Genomic DNA, 12019 nt, shown 5'->3' on the forward strand with positions numbered 1-12019 from the left:
TATATTAGGACAATGTATGTAGCAGAAGGTGCGATTGAGATGTTTGCCCATGTATTTGTTTATTTTTTTATATATGGCTGATTAATCTGTTCGTGAAATTTCCATTTTGTGACATGTTGCATTACAATATATCCTGCTTGCAGAATATATAAGTATTTTCAGTGCGTTGGCCGGGAATCGAACCCGGGTCAACTGCTTGGGAAGCAGCTATGCTCACCACTATACCACCAACGCCCTCTGATGTGTTAGCTCTCGGTTCTAAATATTACGTTGCAGAAATCAATGACTATCTTGCACCAGCTTCAATGGTGCATTTGGTTTAGATACCAACATGAGAAGCAGTAGAACGTTTTTTGCAGAGGGTAAGGAACTGGGGATTGAAACCAAGGACAAAGTTGTGCAGAAGAGAAGAAATGAAAAGCAACAGTACAAATAGTAGAAATGAGCATATATAGGCAGCATGGGAAGCAAAGCAGGGAAGAGAAAGAGAACATTCCATGAAATGCCCAGGAGATAGATAAGAGCAGAACAAAAAGGGAAGAATGAAATTCAAAGCATGCCCAGAAAGTTGTGTGAAGCTCCCACCAGTCAGTCATTTATGGTTATAATTGTGTGTCTTTACTTTCAAAGTACAGGGTTGTACCTTTCACGATCACTCTTGTATTACACAGACACGAATAGTTGAGAAGTCTTTTCTCACATAGCTGGCACAAGCTTGCACTTTTCCTTTCTGGCTATGTGGAAATGACAGCTTGGTCCTTGGAAGGAAAATCAAGCAAAATTAGCAGAGGATGGTTTCGATCCATCGACCTCTGGGTTATGGGCCCAGCACGCTTCCGCTGCGCCACTCTGCTCCTTTGTGAAAGTGTTCTCTTTATGCAGATGAGGAGGCATTCAGAGAAGTGACGTGGGATTGGTCGGGCTCTCACCTCATTTGCCTAAGTATATCGCAAGGCATGCTGGGTGCAGAAAATCTTTATCTTCCCCTCTCACAATCAGTCACAACTGAAAGTCCAGACCCTCTTAGGCACTAGCCGTTTCAGGCCTTTAACAAGACAACAGCTCTCCGACGCTCTCTGTCTCTCTCTCTCTCTGTGATCCTAGTGCTTGCATGCTCAGTATTTGGCTTTTCCTGGGAGCCAGAGATCTACCCGGTGAGGGCTTGCCGGTATAAGGCTTTAGAGCGTTTGGGAGCGTTCGGTACATGAGAGGACGTTGGACTGGAAGCTATGCAAATTTGAAGCATCCAAACTTCCTGCTGCAGTCGGAGGCTCTTTCCATGGACATCTGCCTTTTGGATTCCTCTAAACTTGCCCTCTGATGAAACATTTTGTGAGCTGCAGTTACCTCCGACGGCTACAAGGTGGTGCTACATTCAGGTGAGGGCACAAGTATGCACAAAATGTTGGGGACTTTTGCCAGATTTATTGCTGGACCTTGCATATTTTTTTCAGAGGCTAAATATTGCCTAGGAAATGCTTTTTAACATAGAGATGCTGGAGTTAAAATGTCTGGTCGGGCCTCAGCCCTTTCATTGTCTGCCCACTGTAACATATTTTTTTACCAGTACATGTGAGTGGTGACTCTGCTTTATGAAACTTATCATATATTAGGACAATGAATATAGCAGAAGGGGCGATCGAAATGCTTGCCTACATATTTGTTTATTTTTTATATAATGGCTGATTAACCTCTTAATTATATTACCATTTTGTGAAATGTTGCTTTAAAATATATCCTGCTTGCAGAATATATAAGTATTTGTACTGCGTTGGCCGGGAATCGAACCCGGGTCAACTGCTTGGAAGGCAGCTATGCTCACCACTATACCACCAACGCCCTCTGATCTTTGCGCTCTCGGTTCTAAACATTAGGACCCTGAGTTCAATGACTATCATGCACCAGCTTCAATGGTGCATTTGGTTTAGATACCAACATGAAAAGCAATAGAAAGTTTTTGTAGAGGGTAAGGAACTGGGATTGAAACTAAGGACAAAGCTGTGCAGAAGAGAAGAATGGAAAGCAGCAATACAAATAATAGATATGAACACATAGAGGCAGCATGGGAAGCAAAGCAGGGAAGAGAAATAGAGAACATTCCATGAAATGCCCAGGAGATAGATAAGAGCAGAACAAAAAAGGGAAGAATGAAATTCAAAGCCTCCACATAAAAGTGTTTGAAGGTCCCACCAGTCATTCATGCTTATTATTGTGTGCCTTTACTTTCAAAGTACAGTGTGGAGCTTTTGACGATCCCTCTCTTGTATTTCAGCAGACACAGATAGTTGAGAAGTCTTTTCTCACATAGCTGGCACAAGCTTGCGCTTTTCCTTGCTGGTAGCGTGGAAATGACAGCTTGGTCCTTGGAAGTAAAATCAAGCAAAATTAGCAGAGGATGGTTTCGATCCATCGACCTCTGGGTTATGGGCCCAGCACGCTTCCGCTGCGCCACTCTGCTCCGTTGTGAAAGTGTTCTTTTTATGCAGATAAGGAGCATTAGGCAGAGTAGCATGGGATTGGTCTGGCTCTCACCTCATTTGCATAAGTATATCCCAAGGCATGCTGGGTGCAGAAAAACTTCATATTCCCCTCTCACAATCAGTCATAACTGAAAGTCAGACACTCTTAGGCACTAGCCGTTTCAGGCCTTTATCAAGACAGTAGCTCTTGAACCATCTCTCTCTCGCTCTGTGATCCTAGCACTAGCATGCTCAGGATTTGGCTTTACCTTGGAGCCAGAGATATACCCGGTGAGGGCTTGCCCGGTGTGAGGCTTTTGAGCGTTTGGGAGCGTTCGGGACGTGAGTGGACGTTGGACAGGAAACTATGCGAATATGAAGCCTCCAACATTCCTGCTTCAGTGAGTGGTTCTTTCCATGGACATCTGACTCTTGGATTCCTCTCAACTTGCCTTCTGATAAAACATTTTGTGAGCAGCAGTTTCCTTCGACAGCTACAAGGTGGCGCTACATTCAGGTGAGAGCACAAGTATGCACAAAATGTTAGGGACTTTTGCCAGATTTATCGGTGGATCTTGCATATTTTTTCAGAGGCTAGATATTGCCTAGAAATGCTTTTTAACATAGAGATGCTGGAGTTACAATGTCTGGTCGGGCCTCAGCCCTTCCATTGTTTGCCCACTGTAACAAATTTATTACCAGCACATGTGTGTTGTGACTCTGCTTTATGAAACTTATCATATATTAGGACAATGTATGTAGCAGAAGGTGCGATTGAGATGTTTGCCCACGTATTTGTTTATTTTTTTATATATGGCTGATTAATCTGTTCGTGAAATTTCCATTTTGTGACATGTTGCATTACAATATATCCTGCTTGCAGAATATATAAGTATTTTCAGTGCGTTGGCCGGGAATCGAACCCGGGTCAACTGCTTGGGAAGCAGCTATGCTCACCACTATACCACCAACGCCCTCTGATGTGTTAGCTCTCGGTTCTAAATATTACGTTGCAGAAATCAATGACTATCTTGCACCAGCTTCAATGGTGCATTTGGTTTAGATACCAACATGAGAAGCAGTAGAACGTTTTTTGCAGAGGGTAAGGAACTGGGGATTGAAACCAAGGACAAAGTTGTGCAGAAGAGAAGAAATGAAAAGCAACAGTACAAATAGTAGAAATGAGCATATATAGGCAGCATGGGAAGCAAAGCAGGGAAGAGAAAGAGAACATTCCATGAAATGCCCAGGAGATAGATAAGAGCAGAACAAAAAGGGAAGAATGAAATTCAAAGCATGCCCAGAAAGTTGTGTGAAGCTCCCACCAGTCAGTCATTTATGGTTATAATTGTGTGTCTTTACTTTCAAAGTACAGGGTTGTACCTTTCACGATCACTCTTGTATTACACAGACACGAATAGTTGAGAAGTCTTTTCTCACATAGCTGGCACAAGCTTGCACTTTTCCTTTCTGGCTATGTGGAAATGACAGCTTGGTCCTTGGAAGGAAAATCAAGCAAAATTAGCAGAGGATGGTTTCGATCCATCGACCTCTGGGTTATGGGCCCAGCACGCTTCCGCTGCGCCACTCTGCTCCTTTGTGAAAGTGTTCTCTTTATGCAGATGAGGAGGCATTCAGAGAAGTGACGTGGGATTGGTCGGGCTCTCACCTCATTTGCCTAAGTATATCGCAAGGCATGCTGGGTGCAGAAAATCTTTATCTTCCCCTCTCACAATCAGTCACAACTGAAAGTCCAGACCCTCTTAGGCACTAGCCGTTTCAGGCCTTTAACAAGACAACAGCTCTCCGACGCTCTCTGTCTCTCTCTCTCTCTGTGATCCTAGTGCTTGCATGCTCAGTATTTGGCTTTTCCTGGGAGCCAGAGATCTACCCGGTGAGGGCTTGCCGGTATAAGGCTTTAGAGCGTTTGGGAGCGTTCGGTACATGAGAGGACGTTGGACTGGAAGCTATGCAAATTTGAAGCATCCAAACTTCCTGCTGCAGTCGGAGGCTCTTTCCATGGACATCTGCCTTTTGGATTCCTCTAAACTTGCCCTCTGATGAAACATTTTGTGAGCTGCAGTTACCTCCGACGGCTACAAGGTGGTGCTACATTCAGGTGAGGGCACAAGTATGCACAAAATGTTGGGGACTTTTGCCAGATTTATTGCTGGATCTTGCATATTTTTTTCAGAGGCTAAATATTGCCTAGGAAATGCTTTTTAACATAGAGATGCTGGAGTTAAAATGTCTGGTTGGGCCTCAGCCCTTTCATTGTCTGCCCACTGTAACATATTTTTTTACCACTACATGTGAGTGGTGACTCTGCTTTATGAAACTTATCTTATATTAGGACAATGAATATAGCAGAAGGGGCGATCGAAATGCTTGCCTACATATTTGTTTATTTTTTATATAATGGCTGATTAACCTCTTAATTATATTACCATTTTGTGAAATGTTGCTTTAAAATATATCCTGCTTGCAGAATATATAAGTATTTGTACTGCGTTGGCCGGGAATCGAACCCGGGTCAACTGCTTGGAAGGCAGCTATGCTCACCACTATACCACCAACGCCCTCTGATCTTTGCGCTCTCGGTTCTAAACATTAGGACCCTGAGTTCAATGACTATCATGCACCAGCTTCAATGGTGCATTTGGTTTAGATACCAACATGAAAAGCAATAGAAAGTTTTTGTAGAGGTTAAGGAACTGGGATTGAAACCAAGGACAAAGCTGTGCAGAAGAGAAGAATGGAAAGCAGCAATACAAATAATAGATATGAACACATAGAGGCAGCATGGGAAGCAAAGCAGGGAAGAGAAATAGAGAACATTCCATGAAATGCCCAGGAGATAGATAAGAGCAGAACAAAAAAGGGAAGAATGAAATTCAAAGCCTCCACATAAAAGTGTTTGAAGGTCCCACCAGTCATTCATGCTTATTATTGTGTGCCTTTACTTTCAAAGTACAGTGTGGAGCCTTTGACGATCCCTCTCTTGTATTTCAGCAGACACAGATAGTTGAGAAGTCTTTTCTCACATAGCTGGCACAAGCTTGCGCTTTTCCTTGCTGGTAGCGTGGAAATGACAGCTTGGTCCTTGGAAGTAAAATCAAGCAAAATTAGCAGAGGATGGTTTCGATCCATCGACCTCTGGGTTATGGGCCCAGCACGCTTCCGCTGCGCCACTCTGCTCCGTTGTGAAAGTGTTCTTTTTATGCAGATAAGGAGCATTAGGCAGAGTAGCATGGGATTGGTCTGGCTCTCACCTCATTTGCATAAGTATATCCCAAGGCATGCTGGGTGCAGAAAAACTTCATCTTCCCCTCTCACAATCAGTCATAACTGAAAGTCAGACACTCTTAGGCACTAGCCGTTTCAGGCCTTTATCAAGACAGTAGCTCTTGAACCATCTCTCTCTCGCTCTGTGATCCTAGCACTAGCATGCTCAGGATTTGGCTTTACCTTGGAGCCAGAGATATACCCGGTGAGGGCGAGGCTTTTGAGCGTTTGGGAGCGTTGTGGACGTTGGACAGGAAACTATGCGAATATGAAGCCTCCAACATTCCTGCTTCAGTGAGTGGTTCTTTCCATGGACATCTGACTCTTGGATTCCTCTCAACTTGCCTTCTGATAAAACATTTTGTGAGCAGCAGTTTCCTTCGACAGCTACAAGGTGGCGCTACATTCAGGTGAGAGCACAAGTATGCACAAAATGTTAGGGACTTTTGCCAGATTTATCGGTGGATCTTGCATATTTTTTTCAGAGGCTAGATATTGCCTAGAAATGCTTTTTAACATAGAGATGCTGGAGTTACAATGTCTGGTCGGGCCTCAGCCCTTCCATTGTTTGCCCACTGTAACAAATTTATTACCAGCACATGTGTGTTGTGACTCTGCTTTATGAAACTTATCATATATTAGGACAATGTATGTAGCAGAAGGTGCGATTGAGATGTTTGCCCACGTATTTGTTTATTTTTTTATATATGGCTGATTAATCTGTTCGTGAAATTTCCATTTTGTGACATGTTGCATTACAATATATCCTGCTTGCAGAATATATAAGTATTTTCAGTGCGTTGGCCGGGAATCGAACCCGGGTCAACTGCTTGGGAAGCAGCTATGCTCACCACTATACCACCAACGCCCTCTGATGTGTTAGCTCTCGGTTCTAAATATTACGTTGCAGAAATCAATGACTATCTTGCACCAGCTTCAATGGTGCATTTGGTTTAGATACCAACATGAGAAGCAGTAGAACGTTTTTTGCAGAGGGTAAGGAACTGGGGATTGAAACCAAGGACAAAGTTGTGCAGAAGAGAAGAAATGAAAAGCAACAGTACAAATAGTAGAAATGAGCATATATAGGCAGCATGGGAAGCAAAGCAGGGAAGAGAAAGAGAACATTCCATGAAATGCCCAGGAGATAGATAAGAGCAGAACAAAAAGGGAAGAATGAAATTCAAAGCATGCCCAGAAAGTTGTGTGAAGCTCCCACCAGTCAGTCATTTATGGTTATAATTGTGTGTCTTTACTTTCAAAGTACAGGGTTGTACCTTTCACGATCACTCTTGTATTACACAGACACGAATAGTTGAGAAGTCTTTTCTCACATAGCTGGCACAAGCTTGCACTTTTCCTTTCTGGCTATGTGGAAATGACAGCTTGGTCCTTGGAAGGAAAATCAAGCAAAATTAGCAGAGGATGGTTTCGATCCATCGACCTCTGGGTTATGGGCCCAGCACGCTTCCGCTGCGCCACTCTGCTCCTTTGTGAAAGTGTTCTCTTTATGCAGATGAGGAGGCATTCAGAGAAGTGACGTGGGATTGGTCGGGCTCTCACCTCATTTGCCTAAGTATATCGCAAGGCATGCTGGGTGCAGAAAATCTTTATCTTCCCCTCTCACAATCAGTCACAACTGAAAGTCCAGACCCTCTTAGGCACTAGCCGTTTCAGGCCTTTAACAAGACAACAGCTCTCCGACGCTCTCTGTCTCTCTCTCTCTCTGTGATCCTAGTGCTTGCATGCTCAGTATTTGGCTTTTCCTGGGAGCCAGAGATCTACCCGGTGAGGGCTTGCCGGTATAAGGCTTTAGAGCGTTTGGGAGCGTTCGGTACATGAGAGGACGTTGGACTGGAAGCTATGCAAATTTGAAGCATCCAAACTTCCTGCTGCAGTCGGAGGCTCTTTCCATGGACATCTGCCTTTTGGATTCCTCTAAACTTGCCCTCTGATGAAACATTTTGTGAGCTGCAGTTACCTCCGACGGCTACAAGGTGGTGCTACATTCAGGTGAGGGCACAAGTATGCACAAAATGTTGGGGACTTTTGCCAGATTTATTGCTGGACCTTGCATATTTTTTTCAGAGGCTAAATATTGCCTAGGAAATGCTTTTTAACATAGAGATGCTGGAGTTAAAATGTCTGGTCGGGCCTCAGCCCTTTCATTGTCTGCCCACTGTAACATATTTTTTTACCAGTACATGTGAGTGGTGACTCTGCTTTATGAAACTTATCATATATTAGGACAATGAATATAGCAGAAGGGGCGATCGAAATGCTTGCCTACATATTTGTTTATTTTTTATATAATGGCTGATTAACCTCTTAATTATATTACCATTTTGTGAAATGTTGCTTTAAAATATATCCTGCTTGCAGAATATATAAGTATTTGTACTGCGTTGGCCGGGAATCGAACCCGGGTCAACTGCTTGGAAGGCAGCTATGCTCACCACTATACCACCAACGCCCTCTGATCTTTGCGCTCTCGGTTCTAAACATTAGGACCCTGAGTTCAATGACTATCATGCACCAGCTTCAATGGTGCATTTGGTTTAGATACCAACATGAAAAGCAATAGAAAGTTTTTGTAGAGGGTAAGGAACTGGGATTGAAACTAAGGACAAAGCTGTGCAGAAGAGAAGAATGGAAAGCAGCAATACAAATAATAGATATGAACACATAGAGGCAGCATGGGAAGCAAAGCAGGGAAGAGAAATAGAGAACATTCCATGAAATGCCCAGGAGATAGATAAGAGCAGAACAAAAAAGGGAAGAATGAAATTCAAAGCCTCCACATAAAAGTGTTTGAAGGTCCCACCAGTCATTCATGCTTATTATTGTGTGCCTTTACTTTCAAAGTACAGTGTGGAGCTTTTGACGATCCCTCTCTTGTATTTCAGCAGACACAGATAGTTGAGAAGTCTTTTCTCACATAGCTGGCACAAGCTTGCGCTTTTCCTTGCTGGTAGCGTGGAAATGACAGCTTGGTCCTTGGAAGTAAAATCAAGCAAAATTAGCAGAGGATGGTTTCGATCCATCGACCTCTGGGTTATGGGCCCAGCACGCTTCCGCTGCGCCACTCTGCTCCGTTGTGAAAGTGTTCTTTTTATGCAGATAAGGAGCATTAGGCAGAGTAGCATGGGATTGGTCTGGCTCTCACCTCATTTGCATAAGTATATCCCAAGGCATGCTGGGTGCAGAAAAACTTCATATTCCCCTCTCACAATCAGTCATAACTGAAAGTCAGACACTCTTAGGCACTAGCCGTTTCAGGCCTTTATCAAGACAGTAGCTCTTGAACCATCTCTCTCTCGCTCTGTGATCCTAGCACTAGCATGCTCAGGATTTGGCTTTACCTTGGAGCCAGAGATATACCCGGTGAGGGCTTGCCCGGTGTGAGGCTTTTGAGCGTTTGGGAGCGTTCGGGACGTGAGTGGACGTTGGACAGGAAACTATGCGAATATGAAGCCTCCAACATTCCTGCTTCAGTGAGTGGTTCTTTCCATGGACATCTGACTCTTGGAATCCTCTCAACGTGCCTTCTGATAAAACATTTTGTGAGCAGCAGTTTCCTTCGACAGCTACAAGGTGGCGCTACATTCAGGTGAGAGCACAAGTATGCACAAAATGTTAGGGACTTTTGCCAGATTTATCGGTGGATCTTGCATATTTTTTCAGAGGCTAGATATTGCCTAGAAATGCTTTTTAACATAGAGATGCTGGAGTTACAATGTCTGGTCGGGCCTCAGCCCTTCCATTGTTTGCCCACTGTAACAAATTTATTACCAGCACATGTGTGTTGTGACTCTGCTTTATGAAACTTATCATATATTAGGACAATGTATGTAGCAGAAGGTGCGATTGAGATGTTTGCCCACGTATTTGTTTATTTTTTTATATATGGCTGATTAATCTGTTCGTGAAATTTCCATTTTGTGACATGTTGCATTACAATATATCCTGCTTGCAGAATATATAAGTATTTTCAGTGCGTTGGCCGGGAATCGAACCCGGGTCAACTGCTTGGAAAGCAGCTATGCTCACCACTATACCACCAACGCCCTCTGATGTGTTAGCTCTCGGTTCTAAATATTACGTTGCAGAAATCAATGACTATCTTGCACCAGCTTCAATGGTGCATTTGGTTTAGATACCAACATGAGAAGCAGTAGAACGTTTTTTGCAGAGGGTAAGGAACTGGGGATTGAAACCAAGGACAAAGTTGTGCAGAAGAGAAGAAATGAAAAGCAACAGTACAAATAGTAGAAATGAGCATATATAGGCAGCATGGGAAGCAAAGCAGGGAAGAGAAAGAGAACATTCCATGAAATGCCCAGGAGATAGATAAGAGCAGAACAAAAAGGGAAGAATGAAATTCAAAGCATGCCCAGAAAGTTGTGTGAAGCTCCCACCAGTCAGTCATTTATGGTTATAATTGTGTGTCTTTACTTTCAAAGTACAGGGTTGTACCTTTCACGATCACTCTTGTATTACACAGACACGAATAGTTGAGAAGTCTTTTCTCACATAGCTGGCACAAGCTTGCACTTTTCCTTTCTGGCTATGTGGAAATGACAGCTTGGTCCTTGGAAGGAAAATCAAGCAAAATTAGCAGAGGATGGTTTCGATCCATCGACCTCTGGGTTATGGGCCCAGCACGCTTCCGCTGCGCCACTCTGCTCCTTTGTGAAAGTGTTCTCTTTATGCAGATGAGGAGGCATTCAGAGAAGTGACGTGGGATTGGTCGGGCTCTCACCTCATTTGCCTAAGTATATCGCAAGGCATGCTGGGTGCAGAAAATCTTTATCTTCCCCTCTCACAATCAGTCACAACTGAAAGTCCAGACCCTCTTAGGCACTAGCCGTTTCAGGCCTTTAACAAGACAACAGCTCTCCGACGCTCTCTGTCTCTCTCTCTCTCTGTGATCCTAGTGCTTGCATGCTCAGTATTTGGCTTTTCCTGGGAGCCAGAGATCTACCCGGTGAGGGCTTGCCGGTATAAGGCTTTAGAGCGTTTGGGAGCGTTCGGTACATGAGAGGACGTTGGACTGGAAGCTATGCAAATTTGAAGCATCCAAACTTCCTGCTGCAGTCGGAGGCTCTTTCCATGGACATCTGCCTTTTGGATTCCTCTAAACTTGCCCTCTGATGAAACATTTTGTGAGCTGCAGTTACCTCCGACGGCTACAAGGTGGTGCTACATTCAGGTGAGGGCACAAGTATGCACAAAATGTTGGGGACTTTTGCCAGATTTATTGCTGGATCTTGCATATTTTTTTCAGAGGCTAAATATTGCCTAGGAAATGCTTTTTAACATAGAGATGCTGGAGTTAAAATGTCTGGTTGGGCCTCAGCCCTTTCATTGTCTGCCCACTGTAACATATTTTTTTACCACTACATGTGAGTGGTGACTCTGCTTTATGAAACTTATCTTATATTAGGACAATGAATATAGCAGAAGGGGCGATCGAAATGCTTGCCTACATATTTGTTTATTTTTTATATAATGGCTGATTAACCTCTTAATTATATTACCATTTTGTGAAATGTTGCTTTAAAATATATCCTGCTTGCAGAATATATAAGTATTTGTACTGCGTTGGCCGGGAATCGAACCCGGGTCAACTGCTTGGAAGGCAGCTATGCTCACCACTATACCACCAACGCCCTCTGATCTTTGCGCTCTCGGTTCTAAACATTAGGACCCTGAGTTCAATGACTATCATGCACCAGCTTCAATGGTGCATTTGGTTTAGATACCAACATGAAAAGCAATAGAAAGTTTTTGTAGAGGTTAAGGAACTGGGATTGAAACCAAGGACAAAGCTGTGCAGAAGAGAAGAATGGAAAGCAGCAATACAAATAATAGATATGAACACATAGAGGCAGCATGGGAAGCAAAGCAGGGAAGAGAAATAGAGAACATTCCATGAAATGCCCAGGAGATAGATAAGAGCAGAACAAAAAAGGGAAGAATGAAATTCAAAGCCTCCACATAAAAGTGTTTGAAGGTCCCACCAGTCATTCATGCTTATTATTGTGTGCCTTTACTTTCAAAGTACAGTGTGGAGCCTTTGACGATCCCTCTCTTGTATTTCAGCAGACACAGATAGTTGAGAAGTCTTTTCTCACATAGCTGGCACAAGCTTGCGCTTTTCCTTGCTGGTAGCGTGGAAATGACAGCTTGGTCCTTGGAAGTAAAATCAAGCAAAATTAGCAGAGGATGGTTTCGATCCATCGACCTCTGGGTTATGGGCCCAGCACGCTTCC

General features: G+C 43.5%; 8 non-coding genes across 8 annotated transcripts; all 8 read right to left on the reverse strand.

Moving 5' to 3' along the window:
- Positions 1-162: 162 nt before the first annotated feature.
- Positions 163-234, reverse strand: TRNAG-CCC (transfer RNA glycine (anticodon CCC)). Its single transcript has one exon. It is a non-coding gene; the product is annotated as a tRNA-Gly (tRNA).
- A 1533-nt stretch (positions 235-1767) lies between these two features.
- TRNAG-UCC (transfer RNA glycine (anticodon UCC)) lies at positions 1768-1839 on the reverse strand. Its single transcript has one exon. It is a non-coding gene; the product is annotated as a tRNA-Gly (tRNA).
- Positions 1840-3361: 1522 nt separating this feature from the next.
- On the reverse strand, positions 3362-3433 carry TRNAG-CCC (transfer RNA glycine (anticodon CCC)). Its single transcript has one exon. It is a non-coding gene; the product is annotated as a tRNA-Gly (tRNA).
- A 1533-nt stretch (positions 3434-4966) lies between these two features.
- TRNAG-UCC (transfer RNA glycine (anticodon UCC)) lies at positions 4967-5038 on the reverse strand. The gene has a single exon. It is a non-coding gene; the product is annotated as a tRNA-Gly (tRNA).
- A 1502-nt stretch (positions 5039-6540) lies between these two features.
- On the reverse strand, positions 6541-6612 carry TRNAG-CCC (transfer RNA glycine (anticodon CCC)). Its single transcript has one exon. It is a non-coding gene; the product is annotated as a tRNA-Gly (tRNA).
- A 1533-nt stretch (positions 6613-8145) lies between these two features.
- TRNAG-UCC (transfer RNA glycine (anticodon UCC)) lies at positions 8146-8217 on the reverse strand. Its single transcript has one exon. It is a non-coding gene; the product is annotated as a tRNA-Gly (tRNA).
- Positions 8218-9739: 1522 nt separating this feature from the next.
- On the reverse strand, positions 9740-9811 carry TRNAG-UCC (transfer RNA glycine (anticodon UCC)). Its single transcript has one exon. It is a non-coding gene; the product is annotated as a tRNA-Gly (tRNA).
- Positions 9812-11344: 1533 nt separating this feature from the next.
- On the reverse strand, positions 11345-11416 carry TRNAG-UCC (transfer RNA glycine (anticodon UCC)). The gene has a single exon. It is a non-coding gene; the product is annotated as a tRNA-Gly (tRNA).
- Between the last annotated feature and the right edge of the window lie 603 nt (positions 11417-12019).

Source organism: Lissotriton vulgaris, chromosome 9 (genome assembly GCF_964263255.1).
Source record: "Lissotriton vulgaris chromosome 9, aLisVul1.2, whole genome shotgun sequence".
Taxonomy (NCBI): domain Eukaryota; kingdom Metazoa; phylum Chordata; class Amphibia; order Caudata; family Salamandridae; genus Lissotriton; species Lissotriton vulgaris.